General features: G+C 37.9%; 1 protein-coding gene across 2 annotated transcripts in view; it reads right to left on the bottom strand.

Moving 5' to 3' along the window:
• TENM2 (teneurin transmembrane protein 2) overlaps positions 1 to 27,023 on the bottom strand; it is a 699,068-nt gene that overhangs the window by 628,809 nt on the left and 43,236 nt on the right. For both annotated transcript variants that reach the window (XM_064458951.1, XM_064458950.1), the window contains exon 2: positions 1,400 to 1,510. The gene's annotated coding sequence lies outside the window, so the exon portion shown is untranslated. The remainder of the gene's footprint in view (positions 1 to 1,399; positions 1,511 to 27,023) is intronic.

The following is a 27,023-nucleotide window of genomic DNA, read 5'->3' on the forward strand; positions in this document are numbered from 1 at the left end:
CGAAGATCCCTTAAAACCAATATATGAACTTTTACATAGAGTATATGGATACATTTGTAATAGGTAAAAACAATTTTCAGGAATCCCTATTTCATTTTTCTAATTATACAGAACTGGCAGAAAACTCAGACGTGTAAGAAATTAAAAAACCCCTCCACGATCCCATCAGATTTTCCTTCCCAATATAAAGACTTACTTATACTGTAGCATTTCTGTTTTTCTCATTTTAATTTTCCTATACTACATAAATTTTGAAAATTCAAAGATTCAGGCACTTAGAATAACTTTATAAGTAGGGAGCACAGATTTTAATGGTCTAATAACGGAAGAAATACAGAGTCATGGAGTCAGAAAATAACCTTCTGCAAAGAATGCAGAAGGATGTGCTGATTTTTTCAGTGCAAGTGAAAGAATTCACCTGGAATTTGGTGCCTTCCATATCTAAAAAACCCACAATTTTGCCATGCTTTGGAAGAGATGTGATACAATTAAAAATGTTATATTAAAACAACTGCAATTAAACTATTTATTTTTACAAGGGGCATAATCTAGAAGTAGTTTTTAAGAAATACTGCCACTGAATTAAATGGCTTGAGTAAGAATTCTCAGGTGTATCACAAAAACTGTATTTGGTAAAATTAAAATCCACATGAAAATAAAACACTCTAGATTTAAAAAAAAAATAATCAAAGCTTTAAAATTTTACCAGGATTGATGAACTGAAGGTTATACTTCCTGTACTCCTGAGCTACTCCTAGGCAGGATAGCCTACTTCCTCTGCTTGACACATTGGGGTAAGTGTGTTACTGTATGTAATTACGTGAATTCCCAGGGCGTATGTACAACATTAAATTATAGGGTATCTCATGAGCATTCTGTCCAGCAGTTAGAGACACAACAAGACAACAGATAATTTGAAAGGTTCTTTTCTGTGTTTATCTTTTCTTTGCACAGCGTATATTCTAGGACACGCAGATTTACAACTTTATGGTGCGCAGCCATTCAGAAAGACCAAACAGTTTTTGTGTTAAGAATCTGAATAAAAGTCCCACTTGAGTGAAGAAAAATTTTTTTTGATGACAGAAGCAATAAATTCCTAAGATCCTCATTTAATCCTGAATTTGTCAGGATGGGCAACTCCAGCAAATGAAAATGCAGGTAGGTAGGAAAAAGGCGTATTTCTTTTAGTGAAGCATTCTGAAGTAATTCAGTTGGGCTGGAAAAGACTGAAGTAGATTCTGTAAAGGAAAGTGCTGAGACAAATTGCTTTCTTCTACAAAAACACTTTCCCGCAGAGATCTTTCTAGGCATTTTTCAAGCATAGATGGAAGCACTTTGGCCGAATATAAACACATCTCAGAGCAAAACAACATACAAAACTGAAGTTGTGACTACTCACTGAAAGGGGAGGTCGGCAATGCTCTCTTTTGCAGTCGTTATGGGTCGAGTCTTTAGCGCATCAGGTGAGAGAGAATTCTTAATGTGCTGGGCAATGAAAAGCAAGAAGGATCTGTCAGGAAGAAAGAAAAAGTATAACCTTCAACAAAAATGAACTGTAAAATACTAGTAATAAGCAGAGACTTTAAAAGTACTTTGGTACTTATCTCACTGTTTTTACCTACCAAAAGGGCAACATAATCTACCTATTCCAGGATGTAAAAAATAATCTTCTAGATGCATCTTTCCTCATGCCTCTCATTTTCCCTCCTTTCTGCCCCAAATGCAGACACCCAAGCAATGAAATTGCTTAGTCATTTAATTTCTACACTGCTAAACTAACAGATAGGAATGGACCATGTTCTCCCTACAAAATTCCCACAGAAAGAAGACATGTTAACCTCAGAGAGTACTCAAAGCTTTTGGTTCAAGACATTTTCTCCTCCAGGAATCTTCACTGCAGAAAGTTTAAATTAAAGTATTCCTAGATGTCACCACTTCACAGATCACTTCTTGCTTCCTCTGTCAATTTTTTTCCCCTCAGTATGCAATGCTTTATACTACCTGTTGGTTCCCACATTTTCTTCAGAATTTTCATTATCCTTAAAAGTATTTTTGGACAAGAGAAATTGCCTAACATGTCCACAGCCTCAGCAATTGATTTATTTTTCACCTGGTCAGTGAAATGATCCAGGTAGAGCCATAGCTATTTGGAGAAAACATAGGACCTGGAAGAAACATAGGTTTCACCTTGCATTATGAAACTGAACAATAAGAAACAAGAGCAAAGAAGTGATTGATCATGCTGCAGAAGACATTCGAACAGCTGACACCCACCCGCTCAAAAAAATACAAAATCACCACAGGCAAGCAAACCATCAACAGTAGAGCCAAATATTTCATAAATACCTACAAAAACCTATAAAGACAAGCTAATGCTTTCCACTGTTACACATGCAACTTTTAAGCAATTTTCTGTTAACGTTGAGAGTATTTAACACTGCCAGCTTTATCTATTGCTTTCACTGAATTTAAATTAATGGTACTTATTTTTGGTTAAAAAAGAAGCTTGATGTACTAGCACTACTTAACTGCTGAGGTCTATCTCCCTGGAAATGAATAGGCATAATTGTATTTCAGGCCAAGAGCTTTCCATAAAGCATCAATTATTTAAATAAGACAAAGAATTCGATAGACATTGTACATTAGTATCATGTAAAATCTTTAAGGCCAGAATCATGGCATAAGATCTTCTAAGAATATGAATCAATGTGAAAAAAAACCGTCAGTGCTTTTAATTCACAAGTATGAAAGCTGAAATACAGATAACCTCACTAATTAGGGGTTGGAATGCAGTCTTTACTTTCATAATCTCCTTATTTTCACTATTATGCTTACTTTCTTTTATGCAGTCCTACCAACCTATGTCTCAATGCAAATTACACTTCTATTACATACCTCCCGCTTTGGTAATTCTATTTGCTTAAAATTACTAATTCTTTCATACCCTCCCTATTTGTATACCACTATTTCAGGAACTGCTGAATTTGGAACAGAAACATTCAGAAGGGCAGCATCAGATTACACCGAGATACAAACACTGACAATCTACCAAGAAAAAGAACAGCAAGTAATTTGGGAGACCTAAAATCCGCCTCAAGTCAGACTCACACAAAAACTGGCAACTGGACATGTGGGATCGCATTTTAATCCTCAAGACCGACCATCTTATACTGGCTTTTAAACCTGACTATGGGGAGCCATCGCTTAACAGAAAGACACGCGTGGCCACTCCTAGCTAAAGTTGAGCAGTATTTTGACTTTGAAAGCCAATATAATGGGAGCCCCCAGCACCCCTGCTCAGGCCTGAGCCGCGGCCGAGCCCTTCACCAGGAGGTGCCCTGCAGCCCACCGGCCCCCCACCCACCGCTCCGCCAAGGGAGGGACTCCCTGGAACCCAGCTGCACACACTGGCTCTGATTTGACTCCCACTGCGCTGCTGGCATCATGGCTTCTCATGCAGCAATTTGTAGGGAAGAGACAAGAAATTATGCAAAAATGACTTTGAAAGAAGCCTAAAGTAAGTACAGAGTTTTTCAAACTCACAGGAGATTTAAAAGCATTTGATTTTCTTTGTCCTCTCACACTGTAAAAAACTGCAGTAGAGCCCCAATTACTGTTTTCAGCTTCTCCTTTGGCCTGTTTTACATGCGAGAGGTCCAAAGAAAAACAAAAACAAAAAACAAAACAGTCTAGCCATAACTGGAAAAAAAAAAAAAAAAAAAACACAAAAAAACACCCTAAATCCATGTAGTAAATTAATTAACTAACAAAAATAAAAACAAGTTCCATGTTTCATTACAGGGTTTTTTAGTAAGCTACTTGTTACCAAGACTGGTTAAAAATGAATTCTGACAAGCTGAAATGTCTCTCTAAATCCTAACATATAATTTTTTACCTTCACGTGCCTTTCTCTAAGAGGACAGGCGAGAAATATTTGTATACATCTACCAGCATTTACAAATAACAGAAACCAAGCAAGAAAAGAAGCAAAAATAGACAGGATAGAGTTGCTCCTTTCAGGCTCCTCTTACAACAACAAATAATACCAGTTTCTTTAAAAATAATTTTTGCAAATACTACACAACCAACATAAAAATAGAGTACACTATTTCTCAAAAGAGAAGGCATGTCCCATGGAACAGCCTGTCACTGACACCAAGCATTTCTGGAGTCTGACTCTATCTCCTAATTGATCAGCATCTAATGATGAGAGATGATTATTTTCTAAGCAGCAGGAGGAACAGGGGAATACCTTCCCAGTACCTATTTGCTTCACAGCCATACTGCAACTTTATGACAGAAATGTCATCAAACAGTCAATTAATCAGTGAGGAAGAGAAATGAGAATTAAGTATGTACTGAAAAAAGTAAAAAAGGGTAATTTTGCCAGTTATGTTCTGTTAATTATATGGGGGTGCCCACACCCAGGCGCTGGCAGTGGGGCTGCAGGGGCCTCTGTGAGGACACGCCACTGCAGTGGGGTTTGCACACTTCCATAATCCTTCTCTATGTCAGTGAGAATGAGGCATGTGTAAAGATGTAAAAATTCCAGTGGGTGCCCACGTGTACAAACACTTAGCATGCTTAGGCCACTGTCTATGCTGCCATTTAGATTTCAGCTAATACCAACAGTGCTAGTAACTACAGTAACAGTGCACCTAATAACAGTACAAAGAGGGTTAATTCAATGTAAAGAAAGGTTGAAAATTACTTCAAGTGCCACTGGAGTAATTGATACAAAAAAATCCATAAATTTACTATATACTGCAAGATCTGATCCTTATAGAGTAACCTGCCAGTACTACTGAGATGGTATCTACTTGCAGTCAGGCACTTAAACTTTGAGAGAGGAATTAGCGCACTTCATGCTGTTGCATGTCTCACCCTTGTTAAAGATTAATTAGTCTTGTTTCTTAGATGAACCTTACAGATTACACACAGAGTAATGATAAGAATGGAGCATCACAGGTGCAAGCGTATAGAAGACCAGGAACTGCAAAATCTACCTAACACAGCCAATTTATATTTCATCCTGGTCAGTACCTACTTTATATTGTAGTCTAGTATTAATTTATTTTTTTTTTTAAGTCACTAGATCATTTCATGCAAGGTACGTACCCACGGAGCATCACTAAAAGATTTCCTGCTCCTTTTTGAAACTGCAGCCCCAGGCCAGGCAGCCTCCCTAACTCATCACCACAGCGCCCAGCGTCACGCAGCACCAACCACTCGACATTCACCACACCTGAGAGGTCACTATTCCCATTTAATTGGCTGGGATCTTGGCACAGGAAGACTTGAAGCATCCACTAACACCATGTGTCCAATTTTCATAGCACTTAGCATTATACAGCACTTTGTGTGCTATAGGACAGCTCAGAACGACTTCAGCTGTAAGATGAGAATGATAACCATTTTTATAAATGAAGGTATCCAGTAAATAAGGAACAAGTAAGCATTTACTGGCTATGCCATGGTCTGTTTAATACAGGTATCTATCGCCATACAGAAGGCTACGGGACACAGATTCCAGCTTGCATCTCTCCTCAACACTGCAGCCACGTGAATACATTAGTAGCAGTCATCATCTTTGTGTGCAGGCTAAAAGAGGCCATACTGCTACCAGAGGCAATTACTTCCTTCCCTCAGCAAGTGGCTTCTAGTTTTGGAACATCTCCCCTCCTCGGAGCCAGGACAGGAGCTGATGCTGTTACTCAATGAACCTGATGGGGCACTTTACTAAAATAGTTTCCATCAGTTCTTTAACCTGGATCAGTGCCTTGCCATGTAAGTACATAATGCCAGCACATGGGGCTGTAGGGAGTGCATGGGGCAGGAATGAGCACACAGGGATGTCCTGATCAGGTGCTGATGACTGATGGTGGAATTGTAGCGTAAGAGAACACACACAATTTACATTACAAGATTATGACCCTCCTCCTGAGCTCTTTGTTCTATTGACTTCACCCTAGCAGCAAAAAATCCCCAAACCAGTGACCTTAAAAATGACACTATACTTGTGTTCACAAGACTAATATGTTCATAGCATCTGATCAAAGTACTGCATAAAGGAAGTGTCCTGAGGAAAAGATCATCAGGCAACTTCACCCAAAGGCCAGGACAAATTCAAGCTAAAGATTTTAGTTTTGCTATTCTTTGAATCCTCTACTTTCCGCCCCCTCCCCTTTTTTTCTTGGCAGCTTGAATAATTGTACTCTAATATAGCCCATGTTTCAATAAAGACAATAGATGCTTTCAGAAAGCCTACTTTTAAGTAAAAACAGTACACAGCATTTAAAAAATTAAGAAATCTAGTACTTTTATGTCAGCTTACTTTGAATGTACAGTGCAAACTTTATATTCAATGTATAGCACTATCATCCTCAAGAAATCAACACTTTATAAAATACCAAACATTCCAACAAATCAAGGAATACTTAAAATTTTTTATTTAACATGGATGCCAATTACTGAAAGTGATATTGATCAAAACCTAACACCTTTGACAAATGATAGTAAAACTTTCAAGATACCTTCTTCCTCCTCCCAACATCACTACCTATAATGAAAATTATGTTTATGAGCTTTAGGCAAAACTGGAAAGAAAAAACGTGATTTTTTCATCCTATTAGCCAGCAACAGATATGACAGTGGTAGATTAGTAAATAGAAATTAACTGAATTTTTTGTAAATAATACTACTAATAATTATAATAATTATAATAATCATAATAGCAGCTTCACAGCCACGAATTTATAAACACAAATTTTTTTCAATATATTACAGCTGTAGAACAAAAAAGAAAAAAGAAATTACAAAAAAGAAGAAATTACAGATTTCTCAAGTAAGTTCTGTACCACTTCATAACTGACATCTTTACAAACCTCTGGCTTAAAAAAAAAAATCTGTTTTTCTAATTAATATTAGTAATAGTTGAAGATAAGAGTTTAAATTTTCAAGAGAAATACTGACCAAAGTCAACAAGAACAGGAATGCAGTCCTTGACGGTAAGAGAAAAGATCATGGCAGAAATCTAACAGCACTGCTTGCAAGAGGCAGAGAATGAAAATCGCAGCTGAATCATAGCAGAATACAAAACACAATACACCAGAGAAGTAACTTTGCTCACATCTTCAGAGACACAGCAACCTTAATCCAAATAAAAAGAAAAGCAGTAAAAATGAAAAATATACCAGCCTTTGTGACATATCTACTGAAATATGTATCAAGAGGAGCAGGGAGAAAGAATGCAGAAGCTGAAGTGAAACAATCTGGTCATCCAAAACACGAAAGAGGCCATGATTCCACAGATAAATTAAAAATGCTACAATGGAGTAACACTAAAAATTGGTGCTTAACAAGCAACAGCTGTAGTACCATCCCTGCAGGAAGAAGCCTCTTCTAGCATACAAATCAGGAGAACTGACACTAATAAAACAAAATTATGCTCAGTGAAAAAAATCATTCACCACCACTGCTGGGTGATTTATCCATGGTCTATATCTAGTTACAAACAGTGCTTTAGATAGACTACAAACCCCTGCATAACAAACTTCAAAGATTCTGTCCTGTTCCAGGGTATCACAAGTTCCTAAAACTGCAATGAGAAGAACCTGAAAGAAAAAGACCCAAAAAACTCTAGGGGAGAAAGAACTAAACCAAACATTTTCCTGGGAATTTAAAAAGATAAATCTGAAAGGAAAGCTTATTCAATTTTTCAAGAACAGGTACAGTGTGTACTTAACACCTACAAGTAATACTTCTTGCTAGCAAATAAAACAAAGCAAAGGACTGAAAAAAGCATCAGGTAAACACAAAACATCTATCAATAATTTGGAGAGTGAAGAAAAGACCACTTGTGAAGAATTCACTAGTTTCTCAAGAGGAAGAAAAAAGAGTTGGAAGGAGAAAGCAAAGTGTCTGAGTAAGATTCATGAAAGGCACTCTGGTGCTGTGCAGACCAGCAAGAAACAGATTCCGGGCTGTGCCCACCACAGCCTGTGGCTCAGTAAAGCCTGTATCTGTCCAACCAACGAGAAAACCACTATCCTCTTGATATTTAGTTTTGGTTTAGTTCTGCTTTTTAAGTAGCTCAACTAAGCAAAGCATTAATCAATGTCACTGCAGAGTACAGATGACAGAATAAACCTAAGCAATTACTAAAGGGTGCAAAGTGTTAATGTATATATGTGCACACAGAACCACAACAACTAGCAGTCTGACTCAGCTGAGTCCAATGGATTATATCAATTCAGATATAAACAGCCAAGTAGATAATGACCAGAGCAAATGAATCAGGGGTTTCACTTATAAGCGTAAAAATAAATATAAGACTGTATTTACCATTACTTTACACTGAGAGTTTCCAATTACAAAGGATAAAATAAAATGGAGAAAAGAATAAAACATACAGTGGAAACGCCAGAATATAATTAACACTCAAATCTGCAACAAAGCATCAAAGATGGTCATCACAGTAACTGGATTCAAACAGCAACAATTACTTAGGTGAAACTGCAACCATCAGGGTAGGGGGAGAGGGAACAGAAGAGGTGGATAATCCTATAGTCCAAGCACAACTCACCTGAGGATGAAAGGAACTAAGGCTATCCGAAAGTGAAGGGAACCTCAGCAGGGGAGGCAGAAGCCCTGTCTCTATCAGCCATTTAGTGCTGCTACTAGCAGCTGGCACACGGTGATGGCTGGTCAACACCTAAATGGATCTGCAGCCTTGAATCATAACACACCCTGCAAATCAAGTCCTTGTCTTTTCTTCTTCACATTATGCCCGAAGGAGCTTCACGCATGGAGAAACATTCTTTTGGTGGGATGAAGGAAGCTCTGCAACCATTCACAGCACCATCATCAGGCACCACTAGAACTACAAGTGAAATTGGTGTGGATATAAGCAAATTTAACATTGCAATAAACGAAGAACTATTCCAACAGTATTTTATGAAAAATCAGTAGTAACTGCAATCCCAAACACTGCCTTCGGCTAAGAGTTATCATTTACATGCACACTGCGACAACCAGTAGATTGTCTCTTTAAAAGGGATGAATAAAGTTACTCCAGGAGAGTCTGTCTCTCATTCAGAGACATAAGTGCGTGTGTGTATAAACATATATATAATTTTTTTTCAAAGGGTTACACACACATCACACTCTATATACGAAAAGCAGCTAAACTGAGTTTCTGGAGGCACATGCATATGAAAGCCTGAAAACTGCCTCTGTCATTTACCTGATCCTGCACAGGTATGCATTCCTATAAACCATCTAGACCACAACAACAGAACGCCATGATTCACAGCTCTTTACATGAAGTGGTCAAAATCCCAGTGTGCTTTCATCGGATGTGAATAGAACGAGCAACACAGCAGCGATCACCTTCCCTTCCCCTGCCTAGGCAGCTAGGGGGAATGCTTCCCCTCCCAAAGCCACAGGGCAGAGCCTCCTCATCCCACGCTGTGAACAGCACTGAAAACAGCAATACAGCAAACAGCGTGGAATGCACTTAACATATTCCCCTTTGACAAAATCATACCACTCAGAGGAAAAGGCACCACAGTGAAAGCTGCAAGGTATGTTATCCCGACCTTCCTGACTCTTTCCGTACAAGAACCAGGGGACATCAAATAGAACTAGCAGTAGTCTGGTTCAGAACAGTTTGTTTTGGTTTTTTCTTTTTTATTTCTCTTACTTCCCCCCTCCTTAAAAAAGGGTGGTTTGTTACACAGCAAATGCGCATTTGCTGGAGGATGCTGGTGAGGCCACAGGTTTACAAGGATTTAAGCAAAGCAAGAAAGATCCACAGAAGAGAACCCCACTGAGGTTTCCCAAGAAGCCAAGACTACATCCAGCTCAGGAAGTCCCAGGACCAAAAGGGCTGAAAGCCTGGGAAAGAGTAAGTGGCATTTCAATTATGACTGCCTCGTTTACTGTCCCCAGGTATCCACTTACGGCCATTGATGTGAACCAGTATGGCCTACACTCTATTTATTATTCCTTCTAGTGTCTCTCTACCTCTAGACAGAGACAGAAAAGAATTATTTGGCTTGATACCTACCAGTTCATCTTGCTAATGCCTTTTGCACAGGCAAATGACAAGAAGGTACATTTTCCCCAGATTATTAATCCAATCCCAGAACATTAATTCAGTGCATCAAACTCTATGCATTACCTTATTTACCCAGCACCACAGGATAGTATGACTTAGAGGCACAGAATTAAGCCACAGAACAACAAAAAAAAAGCATTATGAAGTGCTAACCCCCTTCAGCAAACAGCAGATTCAGAAAAACCCCACACAGTTCACAGTTGCTTTCTGTCCTTTCACAATTTTAGTAGATCATCTTTCTTCAATTACAGACACCAGACACCATTTCACAAAGTGTAACAAACACCATATATTTTCAAGAACTGTTTCACCTGTAAATATGTTCTCTACTGTCTACAGTATTAGTCATCCATTAACAGCAACGCTGCTGAAAAGCAATGTAGCACCTTGATGCTGATACATTGCTGCTAATGAGCATAAACTGCACTTTGCACTAAACCATATTCTTAGGAAGCGTGGAAACTGGAAGAAATTTTTCACTCCTCTATGTTTATCCACATTAAAAATACCTAACTATGGCCTGAAACTGCCTGTATTTCCCCCTCCTCACAGAATGTGAATTGTGTTCTAACAAAACTACTGTAATGAAATTTCCCCATCTCTAAGTATAGCGCTGCTCTAATAAAACAGTGACATAAAACTACATGGTTGGTTAATTTGTGACACAAAATAAAAGGCCAACTGAGTGGCAAGCCAGAACTGTCATCTGAAATTAGGGCATACAACAACCCTAATGTGATTTGAAATTCAGATTTTATATTAGGCTTCATTAAGCAGTTTAGAGAAATTCATAGATCTTTTTATTGTGTGGGGTTTTTTTACCTAGTTACCTTTGCAGAATGCTGTACATAAATACATAAACAAAAATACAGCACTTCTAAATCATAAAATATTTTAATATTACATATTTTCAAGTCCTATCATCTCTTGGCTATGAAAGTGGAAAAGGCAAGAGCCTTCACAGTTCATTTAAAAACCAAACAACACAACAATGATTAAAAAAATCTGGCATATATATTGGATGTTGCTTCCAAAATAATTTCAAAGTAAGCAGTACCAAATAGAATCGAGTTGCCAGTTGCCTTTTAGGTAAGGGTAATATTTATCATAAGACTGAAGCCAACTTACTTTTACAGACCGTAGTTTAAAAGGCAGATTTGCCTTTTTTTGTGTAGGTTCTGTTTATTTTTTCTGGTCCTTACCTCTTACAATACCTGTCAACTTCTTAGCTTACGGCTCAAGGCAGGACCTTGATACAACACAGCAATAAAACATGCATATGTGTAAATGCTCATGGCTTATCAGTAGTCCCTCGTTAATGGAAAAAATTTCATTTTTTTCATTAGTCCCTAAAGAGCCACGTGTACATTTTTTGCCTGTGCAGGATTCACTGTCTCTGGTTTATTCGTCCGCAAAAAATTTCTGCTCGGTACATTTACATGGTAACCATTACAGTCTAAAAATCTCAGATTTTTTAAAAAATATATTTACTGAGGAAAAAAAAAGTATTTTTTTCTTTTTTAAAGACACCTTTGGGAAAGTAATGCATGGAGAAAACAACTTTATATTCACCAGGAGATTTGGTGCTGTGAGAGTAAGCAAAAAGTCATCTTGCCAAGCACAGTGTAATTCTTCTGCTCCCAGCTATTTCTATTGCCAGTGCTCTGCACTGAGCAAACAGGACAACTTTAAAACTCACACATGGTTTCATTAAATATATATTGATAAAAAATACGATGCAAGCTTTCATTTTTACAAAACACAGAAAAGACTCAACGCAACAAACGAGCTTAAAGGCCTCGATTGAGAATATTGACATTCGGATACCAAATACTGGATAGCACCTAAGTGAGCATAAATACACTTAGATAGGATTTTCAAGCATTAAAAGCTAAGACAAGGAATCTATACATAGCCACTGATAAAAGCAGAGCCTAAAAAGACAATGATAGCTCCTGGCTTTGCTAACTTGAAACAATAACAGGCAAGAAGTTTGAACAGTTTCCCCTTTACAATGAAAATGGTAACCTCAAATATCTATACCTACACAGGCAGGTCAACTTTTAGGCAGTAAACCTCTGGAAAACATAACAGTATCTACGTTTCAGAGTACAGAATTTCAAACAACCTTTTGAAAAAATACTTGGTTTATAAAAGAATACTCAAGTTGCACCTAGGTGTTCAGTAATCCAAAGCAAATATTGCTGATATAAAAAAGTATTATATACAAAGTGTTTATAAACATAATGGCTAACCATTCATCCCACGATGGGAAAAAAAAATATATATATACCAGAATTGTACCTTCTGTAGCTATGGCTAACAAATTCTGTCTGAATGTCTGCTGGGTTTAAGTTTTTTTAAATAATTTCTACATTATCATGCTACTTGCAAAGAATCCTCAAGAAACCATCTTGAGGAGAATCTGTCATCCAACTTTTATTCTCACATAGTGATGCTCAGCTCTCAGACTTTTACATCTTTTTCTGCTTTCACCAGAAAAGTAAATGTTCACCTCTAGGCTATTATTCAGAACTGTTCCTTCTCAGGTAAGAATCTTTAATCTGTGATATTTACCCCTTAATACTATGGTGGTCAAATTATATTCATTTGTACATTGCACACACTTCTGTGTAATACAGCATATGACAGGCTGAGAGAGCTGGGACCGTTCAGCTTGAAGAAGAGAGGGCTCAGGGGAGATCTCGCCCATGTGCACGTGTACCCAAAGGGAGGGTGTAACTGAAAAGAGCCCACTGGCAGGACAAGAAGCAATGAGCACAAACTGAGACACAGGACATTGCGGTTAAATGCTGCTTTCCAGCACCGGAACGGGTTGCCCAGAGAGGTGGTGGTGTCTCCATCTGTGGAGATACTCAAAACCCAAGTGGACACAGTCCTGAGCAACCTGCTCTGGTTGCCCCCGTTTGAGCAGGGAGCCAGACAAGAACTTCAGAGGGACTCTGGAAGCAAGAGGAACTGGTAGGACTTCAGAATTTCCTTCCAGCCTGATACATTCCATCATTATTTACATCATTTATATCACTTATATGATGTAAATGTGTGATCTGCTATTTTTTCTTTTTTGAAGGTAGTTTTTCAGTATTCATCTTCCTCTTTTCTTCTTGGTATGCTTAAAGGCTGTCATTTCATACTGTCCTCAAGTGCAAGATCTAGAAGTTTACTAATAGAAGTTGCATCCATGCCCTTAAAAACGGCTCAGCATTCCTTTCCTGATCTGTGCTTGCTTTCTATCCAGTTAATAATTTCATTACAAGGGTGGTAACCACTGCACTTGATTTGTGAAACAAGAGAGAACAAGAGAGGAGAAAGAGCAGCAGTTTAGCAAAAACAAATCAAAATTAGTCTAAGACAGACCAATCACTGGAACAAGGAAGAGGGAATAAAGACATGCTTTTAATATCTATTGATGCATTTCTATGAAATTTATCAGAGGGCAGTTGTCTTGAAGATATTAAATTCCCCTGAGCTCCAGCAAAATCTGTCAGAGAGTAAAACAAGAGACTCAAATTAGCATCACCTCTGAGAAGAGAAATCTGAGGCTAACAACTGTTTGCAAGTGGACCAGCTGCCACTCAGCACCCGCATCACCCAGGGCCAGGCAAAAGTGCTGTTGATGGTTACAGGGGGCAGGAGGAACCTGCAGAAGGTTTTGTAGGAAGGTTTAAAGGATGGAGGAAAACAGGAACTGGCATTACTGTAGGGGAAAAAGGACAAGGGGAAGATCATAGAGAACATGAGCAGAGAGAAACTGGTAATCCTTCTGGTGGGAGGGTTGCTGAGGGGATCAGGGATGAAGGACAGAAATCTGCAGGCAGTGAAGATTCATTAGTTCCACTAATCACAGTACAATTTGTTTACAGGAAAGTATTTTGGTTTGTTTGTTGCTTGCCTTACAAGGATGAACAGGTGTCTTAATACATTCTGTATGTGGAGTAACTGAGGAACAGCCAATACTGAGAGCACTCTGTTCAGGCCCAATTTATAAATGGAAAAGTGATTCTGCATTCAACAGGAAGGATAAAAACGGTATCCTGCTGTTCACAGTGGGAGACAGAATTTAAATATCCTGTAATATAATTTGGTACATCACCGCATGTCAGGCTTGACTTTCCCAATTTACACCCGTAAATGCTTACACAAGAATAAATCTTCTCAATTCCAGGCAGTAACTCCTAATTTACACCAGGGTGAGTGGGAGAGCATCAGGCCCCTCTTATCTTAATAAAATTTGTCATCTACTGTTAAATGCATTAATGGCAGATATAATCATATGTTAGTATTGTATTACAAGATAACAATACCGGCACTGGATTGAAAGGGGAAATAGATTACTATTTGCTGTTAAATAATTTACACCATCATTCACAAAAATCAATTAATAACTTGCAGTATTCTCCTATTTCAGTTGCTTTTTAATTAAAAGAATAAATCAAATCACAACTAAAAAGAAATCAGAAGTACCCACTTTGGGGAAAAAAGTTTTTAAAGGATGGCTTTAACATACACTATTATATTCCAGTTTAGATGACACAAGGTCACAACAAGCATATAATTTCTTTCAGTAAAGTCACACCTTAAACTCTATGGAGAGCATTTTTTCTCCTTCAGTTCCCAAATTCTTCTATGGTACAATGGTGTTTGGCCACAGATACATAGTTTGTAGAAGACAGCACCAACAAAGCAGCAATCACAATGTAAATGCCCCTTTCCTAAATGATTCTCATTAAGAGTTTTTAAATACATTCCATTTTTAAACAAAGACATCCAATTTAAAGGTACAGCTTTCAGCACTATTCTCATTTTCAAGCTGAAGTGCCCCACGGCTCCCCCATACAGATGCGATTCCAGATGCCTTCTCATACATTTCGTATGCAACTTTTTTAAAATATGGAACTTCATCAGAAGAGGGCATACAGACTACTACAGAGACATACAATTCAACTGTTGAAAATTATTTTCCTTTCTACATCAACAGGATCTGCATTAGGGAGAATTATAATTTTGCACCACCAATTTAACCTTTGTTGGCTTTGCCCAGATGCTCTAGTTCTGTGGATAGATGGCAGGCAGGTGAATGGACAGGAAAAGAACTAAATAGGTGGACCAATGCTAAGGAACACCAAGAGAGCAGGTAGCTACAAACACAACATAGAAGATTAAATGTATAGGAACTTATACAGCATGGAGTTTCAAGAAGAGAAAGCATACAACATCCATCCATGAAGTAAACTGTTAGGCAGCTACATCTTTCTCCATACCGCACAGTGTGGTTGCTAAAGGCTTTATGCTTCTTTTGGCTGTTAGAGCATTCAGAATGAGAAAGAGGGAGGCACTAAACACAAACACACAGGGAAAAAGACATTATAACAGGTTTTGAAAGAGAAAGTATATCCTGTATCAGTAGAGAAAGGGACAAAGTATACAAGTGACCCCAAATTCAGGTCCAAGACGCAACTAGGAGAAAAGGAAGTTATAAAAAATAATTAAAAAAAAAAAAAAAAGATCAATAAAGACTTGGCTAAATTAGATTTCAGCCCTGAACTTAACTAGGATGATGAAGTCAGATTTCTCTGGTCAGGAGATGGGTAGGTCATCCTTTATTTCTCCTTCTGAAACTTCTCTAAATCTACAGATGTCTATATACTCAAGAGCTGCTTCCTTTGATTCCCTCAAGCTTTGCAGTAACCTAGTTCTTCAGAAGCTCAGGAAGGGTAACAGACTTGCCTATCTTTGAAGGAGAACAGCTTCAGCCAAAGAATATCAGTTATATGAAGCAGCAATAAACTCCTGAGAGATAGCTGCCTGGACCTAAGAAAGAACAAATTGTTCCCAAGCTCCTCCACCCTTTCCTGCTCTTACCTTGCCATCTAGATCCTTCATGAGGAGAACAATGCAGAGCAGACATGTTTTCTTTCCCTTAAAGATTACAAGCCAGAAATATGTGCTTTTTTAGGGTACAGTGTTTCACTAGTAGAGACGAACAACAGGGCTGAGGCAGTAAGAAGGATCAGTAATGCTAAGAACCACAATTAAAACTTAAAATTTATTTCAGGCTGCCCTTGTAAATCTTTCATTATTCTTAGCATTAGTTAGACTTCTGTAACAACACACATATCATCCTTCAAAGGGCAGGTGGAGAAATCAGCTTTCATGCTTATTAATTGAAAGACCTGATAAAGGGTACTAAGTATTAAGGTGCATCTAGATCATTGAGTCTCTGTCTTCAAAAAATTCTCATCATTAGCCAGGTCCCTTTCAGAGAATTTTTGGATGCATGTTAAAAAACATTTTATTCTCTTCAGATTTAACATAAAACTAAAACTTAAGCACTAGAGAAAACTAACTTTCAGTGTTTTGCTAAATCTAAAGCCATTTTAGGATTATTAGGCTCAATCTTCTAGTGCATTACATGAACTTTAATGTCATCAATTAAAGCGGGAAGGGGGGAATAATCAGGAGTAATAGGTTTAGCCCAAATACAGACACTGGCACCGCACCATGTGCCAACAGTTGCAAGCTTTCTGGAACAGAAACTTACCACACCTCCTCTTATCGTACTGTACGATAAATTCATTTTCTAAAAGTATAGTCCATTTCATAGCCAAAAAAACAAGGTCAAACTTATATCCTCATAGCTAAAATGACCCTGAAATAGTTAGACGATGAACAGTTACCATTCATTTTTCTGCTCAACTTTGACATACGTGTAAGAAAACCCACTAATTTCAGTTCTGCTTTTCTAGCAATAGGTGGCACTATCAAATACCACTTAAATAGCTATCGTGCACCATGTTCTATATTCAAGTGGAACATCTGCAGAGCAATGTGGCTAAAATTATTTTCCTTTCTGTTTCCCCTAAACAGAACATAAATCACATCTTGCAGTTGCTTTGTTTTCTGTTTTAAACCATAATAATGCTCAAATGCATTTTTATAACAGTTAGAAACTCCTGAGAAATATGTTGTTATTGTTTTGAAGAGTATGTTATTTGCCACAAGTGGCAAGCAGATAAACATGCTACATGCTCCAGCAACCTGTACGATAATATTAACATCTAAAAAAAAACCACCAAAACAAAACACAGTTTTAAAATAGGTATTCTTTCAGCACTTGCAGCTACCTTTTTCTGACCTGTTAAAATACATAATATTACTATTTTTTCCTTCATTTTCCATATTTCCCCAGATTTGTATATAATATGCAGGGTTGGCAAACAACACATCCTCTTATCTTGCGAAACAGGCACTTTGCTACTCTCCTCCTTCAACTTGTTGACCACCTTTCTCTTTCTTCTTTCTTCCAAACTCACCAGTTTCCTTCTCTGTGTAACATTCACTCTACATGCTGCTATCTCTTCCACTAGTGGTATGCAGTCCTGATTCTGGAAAGATGCTTAACAGCTGCAACACAGAGTCAGAATCCTGAGGTCGGTATTTACTAGACTGATCATGTACGTAACATTGGTTTTGAGATTTGCCACTTCTCCAGTGTAATTGTTGAAGTCCCGACAACAATATAACATGCTTCTCACCTAAGCTGTTTACGTATGGGATATACTTCCTAGGACAGGAAAGTATACCAGACTCTCTTGGATTTTAATGTCTACTGTTTCAAAGTAAAACACACTGGAAGCAAGAAACAGCTTCTGTTTGTCTCAAAGCAAGGAAAGAATTAAACACCAAAGTTATTTTCTTAAGTCTTCTCGTTATTATGGCAAAAGTATTAAATCAGTCTTAAAACTACTACATGCCGTTAAGCAACCTTCTACTCCTTCTCCAAAGATCAGCCACATCCCTGCAATTTCACAGCACTTTCTAATGCAAAGCATGCCCAGACTCCGCTGACAGTGCACTGACACAACATGCTTCACTTTCCATTGTCCGCTGTCCTTAGCCGTTCATTACCTTGACTGCTGTTCCTACAGAATAATGATACACTTGGCCTCTGCCTGTGACTAACACATTTTGCTACAGGGCTTCTTTTAATTGAAGCACATAGCATATACTTTCTCTTTTGGAGCAACAGCCAAACATTTAGTAGAACTTCTTTGCTTCCCCAACTGGCAGAAGGCAAAAAGTAAATAAGTTTTAAGCAGAGGGGATGCAACCCAAATATAATAGCACCTCCCTTGTTGTACAAAACTTGGGGATTCTCACTGTGATCTAAGAAACACTGACTCCAAGCTCTGCTGTGCTGAAAGATGCCTTCTGCCAAGAAATCCTCCAAATATAAACAGCTTCAATAATAATAAAACATACACGAAATTGCTAGAGAGTTTTCTCACCTTTAAGAAAAAACAAGCTTGCTTTATGACTTGGTACTCATTTAATGATTTCAATTCTAAATAACCAGAATGGATTATTTTAACTACAGAATGATTTAGAGTTGAGCTTAGCCAAAAGCCAGCAATCAGCTCATAACTACAGCAGATGTTTCCCCAGCTGAAGTCACTCAGTCTAATTCTCTTACTCAGTGACAAGAAACAGGACATCTAAGACTCAAGAACGTCATATTTAGGTTCTCAGTGACACAGAATTACTACTAGAAAAATTATCAGGCATGAAAATGTTACACATTTAAATGAGATGATAGCTTTGAATGAAAAATGTTCCCCCAAAAAGGGCAGCAGATTTTGTTTTAAAGGCTTCATTAGAAAAAGTCTGAACTGCAGAAATGCTCAGTTCTTTCAACACCAGTTGAACAAAGGAAAACAAACAGTCAAGACATCTTGCTGTCTGGCTAACAGAGTATCAGCAGCCAACGTGTACAGGAAAAAACCCAACAACCCCATATAGTATCTTCATGCACTGGGCAGAAACTGTTATTTTTAATTAAGATAAATTTACTAATACCTGACATTAATCACAACAATTTTCATTTCATTGAGTTCTCAGTTACATTGCCCGTATGTCAGCAATAAATCCTACTAATACATTTACCACTAGAGTTCCAATTTATATTGTCACAATACAGTCCTGTATATGTTTCAGCTGTGTCTTTGTACCATAATCTAACACATTCTGATTGCCCTGGTCCCAGACATACTTCAAGACAGCTTCAGTTAGTGCCAGAAGTAGAGTAAACTTGGCATAGGTGTATAAACACAGGAAACCTATGACAACAGTATCCAGTCTGCGACTACTTAAAGCACTCAGATGACTGGCACTCAGGCTGCAAGTCGGTAATGCACATCTGCAGCAGGTGGAACTGACCAACAGTCAGGAGGTACCATCCATCCCAATGCCAGAACAGATCCATGAAAAGAGAAAGGCTGGTCTTGATCTGCAGAAGATGTGTGTGCCAACCAGTAAAGCCTGTGGTAGAGCAATGACACCCACTTTGGCTCCAGCTCCCTCCAAGAGCTCTTGAACCTGGACATTTCAAGTTCAGCAACATGGTATCAAATCACCAACATGGTATAATACAGCTCACACTCGCTGAACTAATATATGTAATTACTGATTGCTTTTTATTGCTGTCAGACAGATTTCCTAGTAGTTGTACATAAACACACACTTGTCTGAGGCCTGGAAATTTCCCTGGTGTCTAGGTCTCTCAGAAAGCTCCCATCACAGTGACCCCGAGTCCCCTAATAACAACAGCTACCACATCTTCTACCCCACTGACTCATAGCGCTGTACAAAGTTAGATGATGTCGTGACTCAAAACTGAGAAAGGAATGTCTCAGAGAAGCATACTCTCATTTATTATGAGGAACACAGTAGGTTAAGATTGAAAAGGCAGGTTTCTGTTGTGCAAGAGAAGAACTGTTACAGGAGATACCAACAGGTATGCTGTTTAACAACTTTTAAATTGTCATCTTGATTTATACGTGAGCATGTACAGCATTACATGTCTTGAATGATTACATGTAGATGATCAAGGCTGAGCTGCTAAGGGCAGTAAACGTTGCATTTATCACTGCTGCAAAGCCAGCTAATCCAGATATCTCTTTCTCAAAACCCTGTAAACTAAAAAGACATACATTACCTTCATTGAGCAATTAAAATGAAATTTTATTGACGAAAGTTTGGGTTATTCCAATCTGCTTTAAAACACAACAAGAGTAGACTGCATAAACAATAGCCTTTTAGAGAACTTTTGAAAATAAGCTACTAGGAAATCTTCCCTGTGTGTGGAACAATATTAAATTTCAGCTCTGCCTCTAGCATAATTAAGTACCCACAACAGCACAAAACCTTCATTAAATTATGGTGTTTGGAGTGAAATGTAAATTTGTCTTCAGATATGAGGTTGATATTTCAACCCCTTCACAGCCTGAATATCATTATGGGGGGCAGAGTGGGGGGAAGCCACAGAATAAGCAAAACAGAGTTGCTGAGCACTCCTCTGGCTACTGCATAATCAGTAAAGATAACACTTAAATGACCATGTCTCTGCCACCTCCCTCAAGAGACAAAAGAAAATTAAAAAACAACAGAAAAGCTAATACTTTCTAACCACTGCCTCACTAGAAATAATGATTATTTTTTCTTATGACATTCACATGGAAGTTATTTTTTTCCATTAACAGCAGCCCTCTTCATGGGAAACAAAAACAAAACAATAAACCTCTTTCAAAAATAACAAAGCAACACAAAGGCTTGATTTTGTACCCAAAGTCTACAGCACTTGGTCATGGTTTGCAAGAGCATGGACTGGCTACTAAGAGTGCAGTACAATACTGGCTGCACATCACCAATGGGAGCAATTTCTATCACCTCCTCAATCCAACTACTGTGGAGGACATTGGCTGCTCCATGAAGATCCTCATCTGTTCTTGGTGCATTCAGAGAGCCTCGTCTCTGCAGCCCTCCATGTCCTTGAGCAGAGATCGGGCTGATGCATGTATTTATTTAACACCAGATGATTGCCCTGGCCAGCATGTGCCCATGTCTGAAGGTATCACTGAATGTACTTTTGCATCAGGCCATTTGTCCCTAGAGCAAGATGCTGGGTGCTGAACCAAAATGGCCAACTTTCTATATGTAATACAAACTTCCTGACCTGCGTATCTTGTGGTCACAGCTGTGACCTGCTTGAATGTTTATAGATGCATGAGTTTGACACCACATAAAGCTACAGGAAACTTGAAACATAGTATCTGAGGAATGACCAAACAAGATTAATTCATTTTTGGTAACAACCAGTCAAAAATAACCTTCAGAAAGATCAAGCTGGTTTTATCTCGATCAATACTTTAAACTAATAAAGATGACACTGGGTCAGCTTTATACCGATATTATCCTTACTCTTAAATAACATTCAAAAATGCTTTCATTTGCATGTATACCTCCTGACCATTAGGGAAAATGCAGAAAATATCTGACCTTCAAGTCAGGTTTCCTTGGAAGGCCGAGTATAGAAAGGAGGCACCAACAATACGAGAGAGAGAGTGCCTGTACAGTGTCACTTCCTAATTTTTTTCTTCTTTTAAGCACTTTACAGATTAACCTATCTGCTGAAATACAAGATACTAAAATGATTTGTCGATACTTCATGTTTTTTAAACATTAGGATTGAACAAAGTGCTTTTGGAATATATGTAACTCAGTATGCTCTTCTGACAACAAAACATCATCCCTTTAAATATTTCTGTGTATATGTATATTTTATAGATGACACTTTCATAAAGGTAGTAACATTATTAGTGATTTTTTAAAGAAAAAATCTAAAACACAAAACCTATGAGTACTATAGAACTTGTAAAAATATTTGGCAATTTATCATGACTTCTGGGACACTGTACACTCTCCTTCCTCAGAATGTTCAGAATTGTATCTCAAGTCCCAAATTCTTGTTCAGCTTTAATGGCCAGAAACTGACCTTATGTATTTTTTCCATCTATAAAAACATTTCATTAAGATTTATATTTAGTATTTTCTCCTACGGCATGCTTCTATTTCTGAATATGCAGATGTGGTGTATTAAAACACTTCAGAAAGCCTAATATACACACTCTTGTAAAACGATTACTATCAGTTTAAGAACGTTAAGATTCCATATATTACAGGAGCTTAGAAGATAAGAATATCTATGAATCTACCTTATCACTTCAGCTACTTACAATGTAAGTTAGAACAAAATCAGGTGGTTTTCTGGATTGTCTACATTTCATACCGTGTTTGAAGCCTCAAAAGACTATTTACTTCAATCAGTATTTTAGAATATAAGTCTTCATCTACTGGAATCTAGAAAGTATGTACATTAAAAACAAGATGGTACTATTAAGCTGGAAAAATAAATACTTTTCTATATTTGTCTCCCAATGTTACTACAGCCAAGTAAGAAAAAAGCTAACATTCAAGCACTCATTTACAGATATGCTCTTTATAATGAGAACAACAATAAACAATAAAAGCTATTAGATGGTACATCGCTAAAGGAAAAAGCTTTTCCTTTAGGTCAAATATATTAGTAGTAGCTTGTAACAATCAAAACAGAAAGATTATTCCTTTGAAATCCTTTAATTCTTGATATCCACTGTTCTAATCCTCAAGTCATTGTTGAAGGCCACTTTAATGTTTGTGTTACACTGTTTAAATTTTGGTGTCAAGTCTTTTTTTTTCCCCAATACTAAACCACTCATGCTTCACTTTCATAATTTGTGTCATTTTAGAAGCCCTTAATTTAATTAAAACCTTGTAAAATGAAGCAGGTTTGACTTCATTTTCTATATGCAAAGGAAGAGAAGTACATTACTTGGATATTTTGTTTGAACAGCTCATTTCAAAATTTATTATAGGTTACTATCATACCGAGAATAATAAAGATATATTTTTAATTACTTTTGCTCACAAGAACAGGCTAATACATATTCCATCAATATTATGATCCCCTTGGATGGAGAGAAGCTAAATGCTAACCCAAACAGATTTTAAAGCTATAATTACTTGGTAAACAAGGGAATCATACTAAATAATTATACATAGAGTTCATATTAAATTAAACTAAAAGAAGTTTTCAAGATTCTCTGTATTGTATTTTCCTCTTTTGCTCGTGTCTGCTGCAGTGTCATTGAGCATATCATTATCCGAGTGACATTGCTCTCTGAATGTGTTTTACACAAAGCAGGCAGACTTTGTACAATGTACTGTACTGCCTTACTCCTCTCTCCAGTGATGAAGTATAGGTAAAGGTACAATGCCACTTCATGTACAGCACCTTAAACAGCAAAATGTTGCTTTGATGATGCAGTGCCCAACTAAGTAAAAAGCAACCAACCTGGAGGTCACCTGGGCAAGGTCATGCAGAAAGATTATTTCTAATCTGCTTTAAAAATATTATTGGGGCTTTTTGTTATGATGTCTGTAGAAAGGCTCTCTGGCTGGCTGAATGATACACATTACTATCTATAATGTTTTTTAAAAAATATATATATTCCAGCTCTTTTGCCCACTCAGCCATTAGAAAAACTTTTCATTTACAAGGACTGATGACCTCCTCTGCAAAATTTAGTATTTCAGATTTAGCAAAAAAGGATCTCCTTACAAGACCGTGCTAGAATAGAGCACGGCATATACAACACAACTAAGTTTCTCAGAACAGTCTTTCAAAGAAAGATACAGGCTGCAAAGACTAATCATTTCACTAGAACACTTAGCTTTTCTCTTTTGAGCATTCCTCCCCAGCCCTAAAACACATCAATACTGAGTTTGCTAAATCTGCAGGTATTACTTTTAAAGGTCACACCCCTGTTTCGCTGTGAGATCACCTAGTAACCTCACAGTTATTCAGAGACAGCATTTACCACCTTGCATTGGCAAGAATTTGCCAAGTTTCTAGAAATTCAAAGCAGCCATTTGTTCTGTACACACAGGTACACACATGATTAAGGCTTGTGCTTTTTGAACCTGACCCAAAACTTCCTAAGGTACTTAAAGGCCTTTCCACAAGTCCACTGGACTTACACATAAGACTAAGGCAGCAATGTTACCAGGGAACTTGACCTGAGAAAAGCATGAGCACCGCTGGCCATACTGTGGAGCAGTACAGGATGATCATACTCATCCAAATACCTTACCTTCAGGGTAAGAACTGGTAACGATGCTTTTTAAGCTGCTACGGAATTATGCAATTGTAGGATGATGTTACAATTTTGTATTCTGTTGCAGATTTTTAGCTTTAATTGGACTACAGAATAGCAAAGATGATTCACACCTTATTAAAAAAAGGTTTTTTTTTAAATTGAACCTTGCCATTAAGCTCCTTTTGCATGCTTAGAACACAGAATATCTTGCACAAAAAGAAAAACACAGCAGTAGACATTGGTTTAATCCATTAAGTAGCTCTAAACCACTTGGTCTATGTTAAAGAAATTTGAAATCTTGATTTTAAATTAATTTGCTTATCTAGCCCAATACCACCATCAAAACCTGTCCCACTGTCCCCTACAGCCTCAGGACCAAATCCTAACCCTACAGGCCCTAACTCAGTCAATCATAGCACATGTGGCCAAATCTTTTCTCAAGTCATTAATGGTTTTTGATAATTATTCCTGCAGTTAAAGCTGCATAACCTCACCTCTCCTTGCAGCGTAAGCCCAAGCTGCGACAAATCTAATCACAGCTCTGCTTCTCTCTACCATTTTTTGACATAGCTCCCGCAGAACATAGCACCAACCTCTTACAGGTAAATTCATGCCAAAGTCATCAGGCAGCTCTCAATTTATCTCTAACAGGCACTTGATCAAAACAAGGATTTGCATCTTTTCCCAAAATCAGCTCACCACAGATAGGGATATATAGCAACAACTACTACCAATAATACACGTTTTTCCAAATGGCCTTTCGTCTCATAATGTCAAAACCTGGCATTCTGAAAGGGGCTGGCTTCTCCCATCTTAGTGCAGGATGCAGCTAAAATTGCTTTATTTCTCAAAATAATAAGACCATGCCCTGAGAATATGCAACTAACAACCAGGTACTGCTTCAAGGAAAAGCCAAATTAGTAACCTCACTTATGAACCAGTTAATGCTTACACAGACCACCTAAAGCTTTTGTTTAACCCTGAAGTAAAGTAGTAGTGAGAAATTAAAGAGTATTTTCTTCTAAAAATCTCACAATTTGACCGTCTATCTGACAACAGAAGGGACAATCTGACCAAGTTAGTGAAGCACAGCCTAGTTATACACGTAAGGGGTAAAGGGAGAAAGCTATTTCCAGAATACTCTATCCCAGAATACTCTAAGGGATCACAGTCAAAATACAAGAATGCATTGTGGCGAGATCTGTAGGGACATATGCTGGCTGTAGTGCAACAAACACCTTGATTGAGAAGCTGCAGCAAGGGGTTGGACCAAATGACCTCCCAAGGTCCCTTCCAAATGAAATTATTCTATCTTACAGACTAAGATCTAGAATATCTAAATCTAGAAACAAAATAAAGATGAGGAAGTAGTGCACTACCTGACGGGGTTCAAATGAAAATTCAGCTTGATATATGGGCAAAATATTTCTGAAAAAAAGAATCCATGACAGTGAGAAAAAGGGCAAGATTTTTCCTTTATGCAAAAATACTCCACTGCACACCAACAGATGAGAAACAAGCAATTCTGCGCTAAAAAAAAAAAGCTGTTGGCTGTGGCAGATCACAAGCTGCACATGCATCAACAATATTATAATGTTCCTCACTCTCTAAATATATGTTTATATTTATATAGGCCTGTATAAACAAAACAGACTCTCAAATAATCCTTCCAACTCTGCTCAGTCTCAGTTCCGCACATAGTCTGCAGCATTGCACTTCAAGAATGAGGAAGGACAGACAGGGTCCGGAAGACAGCTACAAGGATAATCAGAGAAAACATGGCCTACATAAAACCAGACTGAAAGAAATCTCGATTGTTTACTCTAAAGAAGAGTTGACACAATAGAGGAAGGGGATAGGACAAGATAATACACTTTCAACTGAATATAATGCAAAAGTAAAACGAAAAGGAAGAGTTTTATTCATATTCATGTAATTACTAAGTTATCAACAGTAAGAAATCTAACAGCACAAACTGAAGCAAAGGTTGAGACCAAGAAATATTTTTTAATGATAGAGGTAGAGAATGACTTGGGTAGGTGGGATAGAGGTTTCACAGATTAACCATTGGAAGCCTTTAAAAATGGCTTCACCAAGTACCTGATAAGAATGACACTAAGGAGACTGTATCCTGTCCTCAGGCAAGAAGTGAACCAGCGTCCCTCTTAAAGTCATCTCCAGCCCTATTTTTATATGATCCTATCATTTCTGCTTGGCTGGAGCAGTGTTATCTAACATTGTATGACTCTCATACCCACAAACATTATTTGGTTTTGCTTGCAACTCACTGCCCTTAAAATCCTTACCTCCAACAGAGGGTCTTCCTGCCTTCGATGTCATTCAAGCATGCTCTGAATCCCAATAAACCAGCAGCAGTCCTCATGTAGAGAGAGGTTAACAGGTGATGTCCAACGTAAAGCCCACTGAAGCCACATCCTAAAACTCGGAGAATGGTGCTGGCTGGTAAAACACACGATTGTGCATTTTTGGATCAGCCCTGGTCTGCAGAATAGCCAAATGCCCGAGTTCAGCATGAGGATTTTATACCATCTCAGAGTGTTGTACAGGTGTACATGTGGCAGGGGATTGGAAGGTCTATCACACTTATCTCTCAGTTATAAAGGGAATCATGCAGAGACTGAATCTTTTATAGTCTTTATAAAAATATTTAAGAAAATCAGAATATTCTCCTTTTCCCCTTAATTCCTGCAACGATTTGCATTAAAATGGTGGGGGTTTTGGTTCTGACAACATTAATCTCAAACCAGTTCAGTTGTAAGCACACCTGGTAAAGGATTCGGTCTGCTCCAAAGCATCAGACCACCTCACGTACGGTCTGGTATTGCACA

Source organism: Phalacrocorax carbo, chromosome 8, assembly GCF_963921805.1.
Source record: "Phalacrocorax carbo chromosome 8, bPhaCar2.1, whole genome shotgun sequence".
NCBI lineage: Eukaryota > Metazoa > Chordata > Aves > Suliformes > Phalacrocoracidae > Phalacrocorax > Phalacrocorax carbo.